The sequence below is a fragment of the Artemia franciscana genome, unplaced genomic scaffold (genome assembly GCF_032884065.1).
Source record: "Artemia franciscana unplaced genomic scaffold, ASM3288406v1 Scaffold_1971, whole genome shotgun sequence".
Lineage (NCBI taxonomy): Eukaryota > Metazoa > Arthropoda > Branchiopoda > Anostraca > Artemiidae > Artemia > Artemia franciscana.
Genome location: NW_027063040.1, coordinates 23316 through 41693, shown reverse-complemented (window position 1 = coordinate 41693; position 18378 = coordinate 23316). Strand labels below are relative to the sequence as shown.

The 18378-nt window shown below is 34.1% G+C and overlaps 1 long non-coding RNA gene across 2 annotated transcripts; it reads right to left on the bottom strand.

The window, feature by feature from the left end:
- Nucleotides 1–215: 215 nt before the first annotated feature.
- Nucleotides 216–18075, bottom strand: LOC136042769 (uncharacterized). Of its 2 annotated transcripts, none has more exons than XR_010621421.1 (3): nucleotides 17984–18075; nucleotides 6569–6735; nucleotides 216–1841 (listed from the first exon to the last, which is right to left on the bottom strand). It is a non-coding gene; the product is annotated as an uncharacterized LOC136042769 (long non-coding RNA). The 2 variants fall into 2 exon arrangements; XR_010621422.1 differs by lacking the exon at nucleotides 17984–18075 and adding an exon at nucleotides 13270–13348.
- Between the last annotated feature and the right edge of the window lie 303 nt (nucleotides 18076–18378).

The following is an 18378-nucleotide window of genomic DNA, read 5'->3' as shown; positions in this document are numbered from 1 at the left end:
TGTGTGCAGTCAAATTCAAGAGCTGGAAAATTAGGGCAAGATGAGGGTTCCTGTTTTTTTAAGGATAGCTTCATAGCTAACGGTACAATCTTCCCTGCCACGGAACTACTGCTAGTAGTGTTTGCTTTTATTGACCACTAGGTAATTGAATCCGTAAGGACAATACATGTGTACCTATGTATATATGACGTTCTGAATTTTTCCCCCTCACTAGCCCTATTGTATTGTCTTGCTTTTTTTGTGCTTTTTTTCGTTTATTGACTAAAAAATTGAATTTGGCCCATCTGGGCTTATGATAGAAATATTTCAGAAATAAATCCTATGTTATGTGTAGTTCAAAGCCAGTGGCCGTATTCATAAAACAAAACAAGAACACCAATACCCAACAAAATTAAGTCACTGCCTTCTGCGCTTTCACACAATTCCCCTAAAAACATCCTAATTTATAAATTAGATCACTCAAGGTAGACCTCAAAATGCCTTGGAGCAGCTTTATATCCCCTTGAAAAACAATGCTACTTATGAAATTTTGCTGCTATCAATCTCAAGTGATAGAATACAGTTGGATGAGGCTTCTGGATTATGGATCGATTGGACATGACTTCGGTGACTATCTTGTGCCCCATGACTATTTAGTTACAATTAAAGAACCCTTTTAAGGGCAAAATACAATCCCCAAGGTTCTGGCAGCACTAATCACAGCGGCAATGAAACCTGTTTGAATTAATCGAAACAACTACTCAACCCTTTATATCATGTAAAATTATGAAAAATCCGGAATTTCATTTTTGTTTAAAAACACCTGCTCATAAAGTTATGTAATTTTTGGTAGAAGCGGGTGCCAAATTAAAAAGAAGAAAGGCGGAGTGAAAGGCAACAAAAAAAATGAAAACTTGTGACATCGAACAGCATAAGAAGATCCAGCTTTCTTTTGAAGGTGGAGATTAAATTGAAAAGCAGCGAAAAATAGGCCCAAAAATTATGACTCCGAACAACTTAAGAAGATCCAATGCAAATCTGCACTTTGAAGGTGCAGGTTAAATTAAAAAGCAGAATTGAAAGGCAGCAAAAAATAAGCCTACAACTTGCGACACCGAACAGCTTAAGAAGATCCACGTTTTCCTTGAAGGAGCAGGTTAAATTAAAAAGCAGAATTGAAAGGCAGCATAAGATAAGCCAAAAACTTGTGACATCGAACAGCTTAAGAAGGTACACCTTTCTTTTAAAGGTGCATGTTTAATTAAAAAGCAGAAAAGTAGCAAAAAATAAGCCCAAAAATTGTGATACCGAACAACTTAAGAAGATCCAGCTTTCTTTTGAAGGTGCGGGTTAAATTAAAAACAGAATTGAAAGGCAGCAAAAATAAGCCTACAACTTGTGACACCGAACAGCTTAAGAAGATCCAGCTTTCTTTTGAAAGTGCATTTGTCTTTGGGAATCAATAAATTAATATTCAACATTAAAATGGTTCAATTTTTCCCTAATACGATAAAGTATCTTGTAATTTTGCTAAATGAATTATGGTTTGTTTTTTATTCCTGTTCTTCGGCATAAAGAAGTGAATGTGTTGAATTGAATGCATTTCAAGCTAGCCTGGAGTTCTGAATCTAAGAGGGAAGAGCCCCTTTTATAGCAGTGACCTATTTATAATGCTTGTTTTTATTTTCATTTTGATTGTTCTCTAACTTGTTGATTAATAAATAAAAGTTTGAATAGGGATAAATGCTTTTATTAGATAGCGATAATAACTTTCACAAAACATCATTGTCTAATAAAAGGATCCATCCCTATTCGAACTTTTGTTTATCGTCATAGAAAGGCAGTATGGTCTTCGGAATTGCCTGTTGAACAAAGCTTGAATTAAGATTATTCGATGAAAGAATAGACTGTATATTGTTCCAAAACAAACAGGTGAAAATGGTACACCCACTTGATAAAATCTATTATAAACGAATGGCCACTCTTAATCTCTATTTATGTCCTTAATAAACTTTGTAGGAGTTGAAAAGCTTAAATCAGAGTTTAAAGCGATTAATTAAGAAAGAGCTGAGCACGCACAATTTAAATTGACTGGCCATATCACCAATTTGCTATATTTGTTTAGTTTTGAGTCTTAATTTGTGTTCTGTACAAACTTTCAAGGAGTTGAAAAGCTTAAATCGAAATTAAATGTACTTACCCAGGAAAAAGCCAATCATTCAAATTCAAATTCGATTGGCTGCATTGGCTTTAATTTTTTTTTTTTTTTTATATGTATTTAAATTTTAAGGGATTTGAAAAGCTTAAATCGGAGTCAAATGCACTTAACCAGGAAAAAGCCAAGTATGCAAATTTTAAATCGATTTTATGAAAGTTATATAAACTTTCATGGAGTTGAAAAGCTTAAATCGGGTTAAGTGAACTTAACCAAGAAAATTTCGAGTATGTAGATGCTAAATCGATATTGGTTCTGTTTTTTATTTATATGAACCTTCAAGGAGTTGAAAAGCTTAAATAGGAGTTAAATGTGCTTAACCAGGAAAAATTTCAGCATGCAGATACAAAATCGATATTGCCTTTTATTTTTATAAATTTTGTATTATATTATATTGGGTTTAATTATATTTAATTAAAATTTAATCAGCAACGAGGGGTTTACAACTTTTGCTTGTTGCAATGAGAGTTCGTAACTTTTGCGAGTTGGTGTACCTAGTATTTATTTTAAGATCCTTACAGATTAACAATATCAGCGATTAATCGAACCGACGAAACAAAATCAAAGCGTTGCTCTCGCAACACTTTATTTGGCGAAGCCGAACAAAGGTTGCGGTAACACCAAACGTTCCCAATGCAACTTAGGTCTAGTTTTTGTTAATCATGTGTATAAGTTTTTAGAAAGTTGAAAAGCTTAAATCGGAATTAAATGTACTTAACCAGGAAAAAACCGAGTATGCAGATGCAAATCGATATTGGCATTAATTTTTTTGTTAATTTTGTGTGTAAACTTTCGGGGAGTTGAAAATCTTAAATCGGGATCAAATGACCTTAACCAGGAAATTCCGAGCATGCAGATTCAAAATTGATACTTGCTTTAACTTTTATTAATTTTGTATGTCAACTTTCAAGGAGTTGAAAAGCTTAAATCGGGATTAAATGACCTTAACCAGGAAAAAATCGACTAGGCAGATGCAAAATCAATATTACTTAAATTTTGTTTATTATGTATAATGTATATAATTTTTTAGAAAGTTGAAAAGGTTAAATCGGAGATAAATATATGCTTAACTTGAAAAAAGCCGAGCATACAAATTCAAAATTGATGGCTTCATTGTTTTTAATTTTAAATATATATTGATTTTGTATATAAACTTTTAGGGAGTTGAGAAGCTGAAATTGGAAGTAAATGAGCTTAAACTGGAAAAAGCCGAGCACGCTAATTCAATTTCTACCCTCAATAAAAATTTAGACGACTTGTTATACTTTAGCTCGTTACACGAGCATCATAAACGAGCACCAAACAGTATTGAAGGAGAAGATGGAGATTGGTACACAACTTGCTGAAGCTGAATACAAGATCACTGGCCTACAAGAAAAACTAATTTCATTAGAGAATCGACAAGGACAACAACTGAAAGAGAATAAGGAGGTCTTTTACAACACCTTTCACACTCTTGCTGAACTACAGAGTGTGAAAGGTGTTGTAAAAGACCTGGAATCAAGAGCACCAGTGTCCCAGCCAAACTTTGACGTGTTCACCAAGAAAATGCCCACTCAAGTCATTTGACAAATGACCACTCAAGTCATTTGTCAGAGAAGTTAGATAGTGCTATTAAAGAAACGGAAAATTTAAGGGGCGTAATCAAAGAATCTAGCTCTGAAAAAGACGTTCTGTTAAAAGAGACTGATCAGTTGGGGCTCAAACTTCAGGAGCTGGAAACAGCCAGGAACACTGATCATGTTAAGGAGGAGCTAATGGAAAAATTGGAAGAATCTCAAAAAGAGGTTAGAAATTTTTTTATATACAAACATCATAATTACAAAAAAAAAAAAAAAAAAAAAAAAAAAAAAAAAAAAAAAAAAAAAAAAAAATCATGCTGTATTGAAAAAAACCGTGGTATGAAAATAAAAGTAGATCTTGATATATAAGAGGATATTATGGCTTTGACATTTGACGACATTTTGACATTTAAAAACTTCGCCATTTGCTGTCAAAACTTTTGCCACTGGTATTATGGAGCTTATGATTTTCATGAACATTAAAAATTTATCATGGGAAAATCACTTCGAATTGGTTACTATTTTTCCCCATATTTCGAGGTAGAATATTTTGCATATGTGTGAGCTAAATGTGACAAAATTACATTACTAATAATTTTGGAACTAAGAAAATGGAGCTAAAAATTTTGAAAAATGAAGCTTTATTTGTCAAAATCTAACGAAAAAACAAATTACTTTTTGGGTACTACTTTCTGCTTCTTTAACCTCAGAATTATTATATTTCAGCTTTTAAGTCGCATTTCATGTTGGTGTTGTATTAAATTTTGATTATTATAACTCCAAATTGCATCTCTACGATTGTATCTATACAATCTTCCTAGAATTGTGGAACTTTTTCTTGCAAAGATACAGGGCAGTGATTCTCAGTCTTTTTTATATCTTTTCTTATCCACTTATCTCTAAAGCCTCATGTCCCTTTGCGGTGATATGTAATTTGTTTATTCAAAAGCTAAATTCATCTAAAATCTTTTTTTTAAAGATTTTAATGAAAAGATCTTGATTAGCTATTGAATTTTTATGAGTGTTAGAATAAATCCCTGAGAATCAAAAGTGTTCAGAACATTTGCATCAAAATCACAACTATTTTCTTAAGTACAGTATTGTGTTCAGTTACTCAAGCAATAAACAAAAAAAATTGAACAATACCCCCCCCCCTACGGATTCCCTGGGTCATTCATAGCGATTTTAGGAAAACCCAAACGACTGTATAAACAAGGTGATAAGAGTGAGTGTGGTAACTATCGCGATATTAGCCTGGTCTGTTTAGGTCGGAAATTAATTACTAATATGATACTTTTTAGGCTGAGAAATGTTGTAGACAAAGTCTTAAGAGAAGAATAGTACGGTTATAGAAAGGGTAGAGGATGTGTCGACTAAATTTTCACTCTTAGGTTAATAATTGTGAAGTGCCTGAGCTATCAAACAGCTTTGGTCCTCAGTTTAATAGATTATAAGCAAGCGATCGATTCTGTTGATAGAAGCGATTTAGCGAAGGTCTTATACTTAGACTTAGATTATGCTGATGATTTGAGCATCTTAGATGAAAGTGTGAGCAAAATGAATGCACTTTTAAAGGTTTTGTGAGTTCTGTGTGCTACAACAGATTTGAAAATTAATGCTAAGAAAACTAAATCGCAAAGGCTAGGGATAAGGGAAGATGAAAATGTGACGTTGGGTAATGAAAAGATTGATCAGGTGGAGAGCTTCACTTACCTTGATAGTATTATTAGTAAAGACGGTGGGAGCAGTAAAGACGTTAAGAGTAGAATAGCCGTTCACAGTTAAAAAAAAGTTCGAAAGAATAGGAAGATAAGTCTGCAAAGCAAGAATATTAGAGCGATGACAGTTGTCAAGTATGGTTCTAAAGCATGGGCGCTCCAAAAAGCGGATGAAGAGTTGCTAAATTTTTCCCAGAGAAATTGCCTGCGGATCGTTCTGGGTACCCGGCTGACTGACAATATTTTAAATAGTAGGTTATACGAATAGCGTGGATTAATCCCACTTTCTAGGGCTATAATGAGAGAAAAATTGAGATGGATAGGGCACGTTCTGCTGGTGAAGGATGACAGATTGCCGAAGATTGTGCTTTCAGTCAACCGTCTAGGCTTAAACGGAAACCAGTTCGTCTGCGGTTGGGGTGGGAGGATGCCACGAAGGAAGATTTAAGAGAAATAGGGAAAAAGAACTACCCGCCTATAGAAACCCTAAGAGACTTTTAACTTGCCGAACAGAAACAGATCATGTTTCAACAGGCTTTACACAGAAACTGTTTAATGCCTCTGCTTAAAAGTTAAAAATCAGACTTTTCTTTCGTCATTTTTTTTTCTTTTGTTATCTCCCATGGTAATTTTTGTTATAAATATTAATACTATGTACAGCTACTTAAAACAGAATTTCAAAGAGGGCTGTTGGTTCCTGAAAGCCATGAAAATGGCTCCTACAAGCCAGGTCCAAAGCCATGAAAATGGTTTCTACAAGCCAGGCCCAAATCCATGGAAATGGTTCCTACAAGCCAGGCTCAAAGCCATGGAAATGGTTACTACAAGTCAGGTCCAAAGCAATAGAAATGGTTCCTACAAAACAGGTCCAAAGCAATGGAAATGGTTCCTACAAGTCAGGTCCAAAGCCATGAAATGATTCCTACAAGCCAGGTCCAAAGCAATGGAAATACTTCCTACAAGCCAGGTCCAAAGCCATGAAATGATTCCTACAAGCCAGGTCTCAAGCAATGGAAATGGTTCCTACAAGCCAGGTCCAAAGCCATGGAAATGAATCCTATAACCAGGTCCAAAGTTATGGAATCGGTTTTTACAAATCAGGTCTAAAGCCACGGAAATGATTCCTACAATCCAGGTCCAAAGCCTTGGAATCGGTTTGTACAAGCCAGGTCCAAAGCCATGGAAATAACAACTGATCTGTTTTCTCCTCATTTGTCTTGTCCCAAATACTTGGCAGATGCTCCTGACTGTGTGTGACAACCTATAAATAACAAAACATAAATCTTCGAGTAAAAATTAAAAATAAAGACAAACGTTTGCGCAGGAAAGGTGCGAGGGGATTCATTCTTTTTATAGATTTTTTTTAGAACCACCGTTTTTTTTGGTATTTTTGTAGAGAAAAATCGATAAAACAACGAAACTGCCCAACCTCCATAGATTGTAGAAAGATCACTTTTGCCTTCTCCCACTACAATTTTCTAAATTGACGCCCCCTAGTAGTGGTCTGAGTTTTCCCTAAGTTTCCCTCGCTTGTACTGGATTTCAGTAGCTAATGTTATCTTCCTATGGTGTAATGAGAAAATCTATCCGATTTTATCCAAGTTTGAGTTTGACAATTTTTTTTCATTTTTTTTTTTAAGGTTAGAAATTATTAAGATAGAAACCATCAAACGACATTGTGAAGGAAATAAAACAAATAAGGAAATTTTAATTTCCCTTGTGCGATTCTGAATAATGTAAAAAGATGATACTGGAGGCTGTTACTGAATCTCAGAGTATGCAGACTAAACCTAGGGTAAAACGAGGTGAATTGCTGCACCGCTTTATTGCATACGTTTTACCAATTAAATCTGTTTTTTCTTATTGATGAATGGGCAACTTTATTCCTGTTGTCACATCAAAGTTATTTACTGATTGAGACGAATTAAATTTTCGATTTACCATTTTCTTTTATTAATTTGATGCATTATTTCGTTGCGTCAGTGTGGTTTTCATGATAGCTGTTTCAAATTGTCTTTTCCTCTCCCCCCCCTTCCGCTTTCTCTTCCAGTTCCTTCCTCCCCATCTCTGTTGATATGTTCATTATTTCTTTCTTTTTCTTTTTATTTACTATATATCTCTTTTCAGCTTGAGGAAGCAAATGCAAAGGTTGTTAATCTTACGGCCCAAGTCAATTCCTTAGAAGATTTCTTGAAGAAGAATGAAAAAAGAGTTGAATTTGCCACATTGAGTGAATATAAAGCTGTAAAACATTGTCTTGGCGCCATAGGGGTGAGTCCTTTCTTATTTGTCTATAAAGTTCATGCTTCTGAAATAGTTTATTTTAAAATAATAAACTGTTAAAATAACAATTTTTATTATAATAACAATAAAATATACTATGATATATATATATATATATATATATATATATATATATATATATATATATATATATATATATATATATATATATATATATATATATATATATATATATATATATATATATATAAAATAAAAAAATAGTATATAAAAATAATATATATAAAATAATAAAATAAAATAAAAATAAATAAAAAACATAATATATAAACAATAATATAAAAAAATAAAATAACAATGTTTATTTTAAAATAACAATGAAAAAGAGGTATATGTAATAAAAAACTGGTTTTACACGTAGGTCCATATGAAATAGCTTTTACCTTCTTTTTTTTTATAGAAGTCAAGATAAGTGTTTTATCCTTTTTTACCTGATTTGATCTTAACCTGACCTGCACAAGGTTTTACGAGCCTGAGGTCTTGTACAAGACCAACCAAATTTTTAAAGATATCTCAAAGGAGCACATATGTTCAAAGGAAAGGAGGATGTTTTGTATATATATGGGTTTATAAGTATTATTTTGCTAGGTTTATAAGTGTTAATTCTTTTCAGCTAGGGGTGCAATGATTGACGAATACTAAGTCAGTAACTGTTGATAACAGCTAATTTTAAGCTAAATCTGTTGATCTTTTAAAATCAAAGAAGTTAAGTTAGAAGTTAGGCAAAATAGTATTTTGCCCTGTTGTCTTCATAACTTGCTGTAAAGTTCTTTTTCAAAAAACTGTTTCTGTTTCCTGGTAACAAATCAGTTTGTTACCAAAAATCAGTAACAAAAAGAACTTTACAGCAAGTTATGAAGACAACAGGGCAAAATACTATTCAGGCTGCAATCAGAACATGTAGGAACAAATTCATACTTAGCCCAATTCTATAATGAAAACCTAAAATGTAGCTACTGTGATCAAGTGGAAACAGTAAATCACCTTCTACTACAGTGCCCAGTCACTGGCTGGCATAGACAAAAACTTCATGATCTTATGTGTGTAAACAAACTTAAAGACTACCACGACCTTCTCGGCAACTCAGCAGCAGCTGATGAGAATGTAACAGTGAGTTCAGCAATAATTGAATTTTTACACAAGATCTCAAGGGATAAATCCCTATGATTAATCTTCTTTATTTCAGCAGTGTTCATCCAAAGTCCATGATCCTCAAGTCATGCCAGTGAGAAGGAGGATTAAATTCGTTATCATCATCATCACTGATCAATGAAACTTAATTGTGCTCAGCCTCACCATTATTCAACTGATCCTCAGCTTTGGCTAGCAAAATATGTTTCATTTAGTCACAAATTATACCAATGATTTGGTCACGTATATCTCCTTGTATCAACCTTTTCTTAAAACCAGGGTGGCTTCCATTAGCTATTGCTAGCTGCTTAAAACTATGTTCACTTACCTGCACTGCACACGCGTGTGCAAACTGGTTCTCTAAGCTATCCACTTTTGCTTCTACAAGAACTTCTGTATGCTTCATAGAACTGTTTTGTTTCATGTCAATCATTTTCACTCTTACTGCAATCAGCATGGGCAATAGCATTTGCAACAGCATTCATAGCAACTTTGACAATTCTTTTTATAGCATCATGTTGATAATTCCACCAAGTTGCATTGGGAATAATCATCTGCTTTGACATTAAATATTAGTTTACCAGAGGCTTTCAAGCTCTGCCTTGTCACATTTGACAGTGCTTGACACTTCCCTGTTGAAGCATTGTACAGTTTTTCAAATGGCAAATTTGACATGGTTCTTTCACTGTCTTTACTAGCAACAAGATTCAAAGTTGTACTATGAAAGTGAGAGGATAAGTAGTATTTACTTTCAAATTCTTCTGTTTCTTCTCACTTTTCTGTCTGCTAGTCAAGCAAATTTCCATTAGAAACAATAAGAGAGGTGTCATTTTCACTTTCAGAATCTTGATGATCATCATTTCTATTAGGCATAGTGTCAGTAGGGCAGACTGGATATGCCAATTCTCTGAAAGCTTTCACAAAATTACAGCCACATTCTGTTACAGTTTTCACAATTTTTGTGTATAGGAGACCACAGGTTTTTTAAATATTCTTAAGATAGTCAGAACTGGTAGAATAATAATGTATGTCTTTGAATCTTTGATAAGTGATTGCATTTCACCTTTGGCTAGTGTCAGTGTTTTTCCAGTGAAATGACAATGTAGCTTTTATGTTTTACAGTCTATATATCTGTTGTAGTGCAGACACAATCCAAGTCAGCAGATTTTTTCTTCAGATTTGTCATCACCTCTTTGAACCACTGGTCTATATAAGTAGACAGAGTGTCTCAAGACATAATTCTTGCATAAGGAGCCAAGCCTTGCAAAATGTTTTTGAAAACTTTTTTCTCTACAGTCATAAAAGGCTGCATTTATGTAGTCTTCAATGAGATCTTCAATTTTCCCCTGAGAAAGCTTATTTGGCTTTTTCTCAAAATAATCCCTGCTCAGAATTCTTTTTATAGGAGGATGTTCTGCCATGGTTTCAGAATCCAAACTGCTGCAATACTTAGGGTGACTTGGTTTAACAGCCTCTTCAGACATCTGACTTATTACCATCAAGAGAATTTTTGAGATCATTAATTTTTTTCTCTCTTTTTTGTCATAGATCTCCCAGTATTTCAACAAGAGCTAAGAGCTCATATGGCACTTGTGACGAGGCGAGAAGAGCTAAGAGCCAAGAGATCATATGGTATGAGCTCTAACAAAATTCTATGAATCAATAGATTGAATTAAAAAGGAAAATAAGAGGCTTAATTCCAGTCAGGATTTAAAATAAAAGCTCTGAGTCATGATGTCCTTCTAAATATCAAAATTCATTAAGATCCGATCACTCACTCGTAAGTTATAAATACCTAATTTTTTCTAATTTTTCCTCTCCCTTTAGCCCCCCAGATGGTTGAATCTGGAAAAACAACTTTATCAAGTCGAATTGTGCAGCTCCCTGACACGCCTACCAATTTTCATTGTCCTAGCACATCTAGAAGCACCAAACTCGCCAAATCACTTAACCCCTCCCCCCAGCTCCCCCAAAGAGAGCGAATCCAGTACGATTCTGTCAATCACGTATCAAGGACACTTGTTTATTCTATCCACCAAGCTCCATCCTGATTCCTCCACTCCAAGTGTTTTTCCAAGATTTCCCCTCCAACTCCCCCCAATGTCAAAAGATCTGGTCGGGATTTGAAATAAGAGCTCTGAGACATGAATTCCTTCTAAAAATCAAATTTCATTAAGATCCAACTATCTATACATAAGATAAAAATACCCCAATTTTCACGTTTTCCAAGAATTCCGGTTTCCCCAACCAACTCCCCCCAATGTCACAGGATGTGGTCAGAATTTAAAATTAGAACTTTAAAGCACAAGATCTTTCTAAATAGCAAATTTCATTAAGATCTGGTCACCCTTTTATAAGTTACAAATACCTCAATTTTCAAAATTACCCCCCCCCCCAATTCCACCAAAGAGAGCAGATCTGGTCCAGATATGTCAGTCACGTATCTTAGACAGGTTTCTATTCTTTCCATCCAGTTTCATCCTGATCTCACCACTTTAAGTATTTTCTAAGATTTCCAGTCCCCCCAAGTGCCCCCCCCCCCGATTACGCTTGATCCGGCTGAGATTTAAAATAATAGGTCTGAGTTACGAGGTCCTTCTAAATATGAAGTTTCATGAAGATCTGATCACTCCTTTGTAAGTTAAAAATACATAATTTTTTTCTTATTTTTCAGAATTACCCCCCCCCCCATAGATTGGATCCGTTCCAATTATGTAAATCACGTATGTAAGACTTCTGCTTATTTTTCCCACCAATTTTCATCCCGGTCCCTCCAATCTAAGCGTTTTCCATGATTTTAGGTTCCTCCACCACAAACTTCCCCCAATGTCACCAGATCCGGTCAGGATTGAAAATAAAAGCTTTGAGGTGATATCCTTCTAAATATCAAATTTCATTGAGATCCAATCACCCGTTTGTAAGTTAAAAATACCTAATTTTTTCTAATTTTTCAGGATTAACCCCTCCCCCAACTACCCCGAAGAGAGCGGATCTGTTCCGTTTATGTCAATCATGTATATAGGACTTGTGCTTATTTTTCCCACCAAGTTTCATCCCGATCCCTCCACTCTGTGTTTTCCAAGTTTTAGGTTTCCCCCTCCCAACTCCCCCCAAAGTCACCAGATCCGGTTGGGTTTGAAATAAGAGCTCTGAGACATGATATCCTTCTAAATATCAAATTTCATTGAGGTCCGATCACCCATTCATAAGTTAAAAATACCTCTTTTTTCATTTTTTTCAGAAATAACCCCCCCCCCCAACTACCCCAAAGAGAGCAGATCCGTTCCAATTATGTCAATCATGTATCTGGGACTTGTGCTTATTTTTCCCACCAAGTTTCATCCCAAGCCCTCCACTCTAAGTGTTTTCCAAGTTATAGGTTTCCCCCTCCCAACGTCACCAGATCCGGTCGGGATTTAAAATAAGAGCTCAAAGACACGATATCCTTCTAAACATCAAATTTCATTGAGATCCAATCACCCGTTTTTAAGTTAAAAATACCTCATTTTTTCTAATTTTTCAGAATTACCCCCCCCCCCCAACTACCCCAAAGAGAGCAGATCAGTTCCAATTATGTCAATTATGTATCTGGGACTTGTGCTTATTTTTCCAATCAAGTTTCATCCCAATCCCTCCACTCTAAGTGTTTTCCAAGATTTTAGGTTTCCCCCCTCCAACTCCCCCCAATGTCAGATCCAGTCAGGATTTAAAATAAGAGCTCTGAGACACAATATCATTCCAAACATTAAATTTCATTAAGATCCCATCACCTGCTCATAAGTTAAAAATACTTCCTTTTTCTATTTTTCCCAAATTAACTGGCCCCCCGCTCCCCCCCCCCCCCCAGATGGTCAAATCGTGAAAACGACTATTTCTAATTTAATCTGGTCCGGTCCCTGATACACTTGCCAGATTTCATTGTCCTAGCTTACCTGGAAGTGCCTAAAGTAGCAAAACCAGGACTGACAGACATACCGACAGAATTTGCAATTACTATATGTCACTTGGTTAATACCAAGTGCCATAAAAATCATAAGCCAGTGATATGATACGATACAGATGATTGCCAGCAAAAACTGAACAAATACAATAGGGGGCAGAGTATGACTTTCTCTACGCCATTATGATTTAAAAGGTAGATGTTATTGATACACTTAAACATAGAAACTACCAAAGCCGTACCCAGGGGGTTGGCTACCAAGTTTCAACCCCACCCCAAATTTTTTCAACTCGTAAAAAGTAACAAAATACATATAAACAAATTGTTCCACGTTTAGTACTTTTTTCACCCCTCCTCCCCCCAACAAAAACTTGCATATGCCCTTGAACACATAAGAAATCTGAATAAATAAAAACAAACCTGAAAAGCCAATAAGAGAAAAAAAAATTTAACTATGGGTGCGTTTGTTTACTTGTCCAATGGGATTTTTACTAATCGAGGTTTAACCCCTAAAAGATAGCAACAAATACTTGTCTGGCCACGTGTCACTTAAAATGGCAAGATTAATTGCGAATAATTTAACAACATTGGTCACGTGTAATTATTGTTTTAATGCTATGTGAAGTTTTGACAAGGAAGAGGCTAGGACTTTGGGCCTGTTTCAAATTTTACAGGCAAATACAGCTTCAGCAATTATTTCAGAGCTGGGTAGCCTAATACAATTTGTGTGGCCAGAAGTTTAATTGTAAGATTTCAAATTGTGGTTGTGATTTGCCATTTTAAGTCATTCCATTCAAGATGCTTTGGATATTTTTTATTGTGATAAATTGTCTTAATGCTCTGAAAAGGGAAAATTATTTCAATTGCATCGGATAGGAAAATTTTGGTAGGCTAATTAATTCAAAGTCCTAAATTAGCCAGGGAAGTGTTTTTTTTTTCACTAAAAAATCACCACGTTCTTTGAACTCCAATTATATAGCCCTGTTTTTGGCCCCCTTGATCCAGTTCCTGATTGTCATTTACACTAAATTTCACTTTTTCTGTTACCTATTTATGTTTGCACCAGTTTTACCATTGGGTAAAACTGGTACAAACAGTATTACTGTCTTTCATATAAAGTGAATATACCACTTGATGCCTTTTGTAATGCTGTTTACAAATATAATAATTGCTTCTACTGCAAGTTCAGATTTAAGCACTTTGACCTCTTAAAAATGACCTATATATGGGGTCATTACAAATCTGTAATAGTTTAGAAACAAATTTGGGCTATATATTTGCACATCAGGGGGTGGGGGTAAAGTGTAGCATATATTAAATATGAAAACTAACCATTGCTTGAATTTTTTTTATGTGTGTGCTGTTGCACTGGTGATTTCTCTTTTCATTAAAATTTGATGTGCACAAACACGTTAAAAAAAAAAAAAAACAGCAATGGTTAGTTTATGTATATAATATATGCTATGCTTTACCCCCACCCCCCTGATGTGCAAATATATAGCCCAAATTTGTTTCTAAACTATTACAGATTTGTAATGACTCCATTTATAGGTCATTTTTAAGAGGTCAAGAGGTGAAAAAGTGCTTAAATCTGAATTTGCAGTAGAAGAAATTATTATATTTGTAAAGAGCATATAAGAAGGCATCAAGTGGTATATTCACTTTATATGAAAGCCAGTAATACTGTTTGCACCAGTTTTACCCTTGTTTCTTGTTAATATTACTAAGGGGTCATAGTTAAGCACTAGAGAAGTCATTGTTAAATAACATGTGCTTATGTATATATAGCTTTTTGCTACTTATTCTTCTTTGGTTATATAATGCTTGATGTGGTATAAGCCAAGAGAAGGACCTGTAGACCTATAGAAGAAAACCTGTTAAAAAAAAAGATGATTCTTTGTAATTTACATAATAATTATAGCTTTCTACATGCAGCCCTGCTCTACTTTAGCCCCAACCCTCCTAATATGGAAATCTATAGCTGAAATTACATATTTTCTATTGATTCTGCCAATCTATCCCTCAACCCTTGTACCTGTTAATTGAGGCAACTGTGGCAAAACAAGAACTGAAAAAACAAGTAACAGGTGGCAGAAAACATTGGAAATATATAATTTGGGCTATATGTTTGCAAATTAGGCATGTTAGAGGTGAATTTCTTGTAATTCATATTTTGATTTACAAATAAAGTGAATATACCACTTGATGCCTTTTTGTATGTTCTTTACAAATATAATAATTGCTTATTTTGCTAGTTCAAGTTTAAGCACTTTTTGACCTTACTTAACCTAACAAATTTTGGCAGTGAAAAACATACATTATTTTGTCAAAAATGACCAAAAACATGTACCTTAATTGAAAATTTGGCATCAAAGAAGAAGAAATACAGCATAATATTGTAAAATTTATTAATCCAACTTAATTGTGGAAAATCAGTGCTCATAGATTATACAACATGTAAAAAATGGATTAATAATGAAACAGTAAGTTTGAGACCAATGTTTTAAGCTTTCTTATACCCAAAAACTATTTGAGTATACTTTGGTCATTTTCAAGAGCTCAAAAACTTGTACTTGAAGCACTTATTATGTTTGTAAAAAATAAAAAAGGGCATCAAGGAGTATGTTCACTTTATTTGTAAATCAAACATATGAACAACAAAAAATTTACCAATTATTAGTATAGCTGCACAATTTTCCCCTGGGTATGTAGGCTTAGTGGAAGGTCACTTATACCTGATCATGTCCCTACTGTTTTTACTTGGTTGAAAAAAAAATCCAAAGAAAGTTCCTATTGAAAAGGAAAGAGATCAAAAGTGAGATTGAATTTGTCATAGCTTGGAGGTTTGTCCCTTCAGTCTGTTTAAAGAAAACAGATTCATAATTGAAGCTTTGTTCATTTCAATCTTAGGGATAATCTACATTTGTTACACTTAATTAAATGGTTGTAAAGGGATACTTTTATTTATTTGTCTTGTTTGTTTTCTACATAATTTTTTAATCTTTAAATTGATATACATTTCTTACAAATTAATTAGTAATATCATAGTTCCACTTGCAAGTTTTGACCTACTTTGTAACCCTGGTCTCAAAATTGCATATAAATTTATTGAAGCTAGGAAACATAGAACTCCTCTCTGTTTAAAAGAAAATGGATGGACATAGGCAGGTTTTAATACACTAAAGTCCTAGGGCCATGGAAATAAAAAAAAAAAAAAAACAATGAAGATTAACTTTAAAATTCTGGACATGACATAAATATAACATTCACAAAGAAAAACCATTCACAAAATTTTACTTTTGTGCTCAGTTGCCAACCTGAGCAATTGCCCTAAATTTTTAAACCTTGCAAAACATTCACCAGCCAATTCTTATGACCTACACTGTTGTCTGTACATCAAAAATTCATTGAAAAGGAAGGACCACCTTACTGACATTTCTTCCTTTGTACTTTTATTTAATGGGTTTAAAAGAAAGCTCCTATGGCTAAGTCAGAAGCCTAGTAAAGGACCAGGTAATCCTTTAGACAGGAAGTGCAATAGGAAGCTAGGGGCCAGTCATCCTATGCTTTTGCATGTCCTTCCTGCTTACTGACCCCAGATTTCTCTAGGTAACCTGTTAAGTTTGGGCCAATTCTGGCTGAACTTACAGAGTTACATCACTGACCTTCGTCCCAAACCAAATAAACTGCTAATGCCAGAAATTAAACCTGTGCCCTTTGGATAAAGGATTCTCAACCTAGAGTGCCAGCCACTTAGGAAGGAACACAAATGTCACCAGAGAACAAAAATTATTTGGAAAAAAGAAAATATTGAAAAAAAAAAAAAACTCAAGTCATAGTTGCTCATTGCTGTCCCACAAACAATATGTATTTCATTAAGACAAATAAATTTTTAAACAGGTATCAACAAAACTCCATCAGGGATTGTATTTACTTAAGGTACAATCAGCAATATTAATGCTTAGTTTTGTGATATTCTGGTTTTGAAATAATAAAAAAAGAGAAATTATATGTTCTATTTGTTTTCCACAAGCCCATTTGAGAAAAATCATTTGTAACAACAATATACCCATGGTTGGCTCAGAATCTCTCTAAAATTCTTTAAACAGAAGGAATTAAAAAAAAAAATTATACTCATCAGCAAGAAAAATATTAACATAACTCTCTAAACTTGGCACTTTTTAAGACAATTTTTAGCAAAGCAAATGCAAAACTTTAATGGTGTCCTATGTCATCTAAAAAAAAAAAAACATTAAAATGTGTCAAATGAATTTTGATGTAAGATGCCTCAAATACTTTCAGTTGAATCTGTGAAATGAAGGGCCAGGTATTCCTTTACATTTTATACAATATATAAAAAGAAAAACAGTTCAAATTTTTTCACAAAAGAAGAAGCTTGATGTAAAAAAAATAAATGTATTTTTAACAGAAAGCAACTGACATCAATGAAATCAAATAAAACAAAAATTCATGGAGAATAAATAATATAAGCCATATATTTAACCTATAATGAGGTGGCATAAAAGATTATTTCTAGAATTAGAAAAAAACAGTGTTATGGCTTAAAGTTCTGCTCAATCAACAGGAGTTGTCTAAGGCCAGAATAATTAAGAACTAAGGCCAGAGAAAAAGAAACTGATAACCAAAAAATAAGGCACCCAAAAATTTCAGGACCCTTTAGAGGGAAAAGAAGTAGAAGTAGGTACTTCAAAATACCTTCCTGGGACATACTTTAGCCTGTAGACACATCCCTGAAAGTTTCATTTTCCTAGCCTAACCTCTTTCAAAGATAGCCAAAAATAGCTAAAGTAAAATTTTACCCCTACTGTATCTTAAAAATCCAGTTTAAATAGCAATCTCAACAAATATAGACTATATAAAAGGCTATAGGTATTGGCCTAATCATTCTAAATTTTTTCCAACTAATAATTATAGGATGGTTTAGAAACTAGGCCTGTTTGATATAAAAACATTTGACTAACTCACCAATGTGATAGCTGCCTCCCTAAGAATCAACCTTTTTAATAACAAAAAAACTTTTCTTCTGACTCCTTATGAAGCTTAGCCTATGCAAGACAGGCCTAGAACACCAAAAACCCTTTAGGTACTAAGGAATATGCATAATATTACTTACAGGTCACTGAAAAGCTAAGACTATTTCTATTATTTACAGTATCCTTGTCTTTTCTCTAGACTTAACGATTTCACATGTTTATCCATTTAAAAAAATATATAGCATTGACGTCACAATCCTCAAATAATCTTTTTATTTGGGGGTTATAAAGTGCCAGCCCACGGACAAGTAATCCTGAGCGTTTGTGGGGATAATCCGACTAACCTCTGACGTCATATGTGTCTCAAAAAACGCTTGGATTAATCAGATTAGTAATCGGACAAGTAAACAAACGCACCCTTAGTTAAATTTTTTTTTCTCTTATTGGCTTTTCAGGTTTGTTTTTATTTATTCAGATTTCTTATGTGTTCAAGGGCATATGCCAGTTTTTGTTGGGGGGAGGAGGGGTGAAAAAA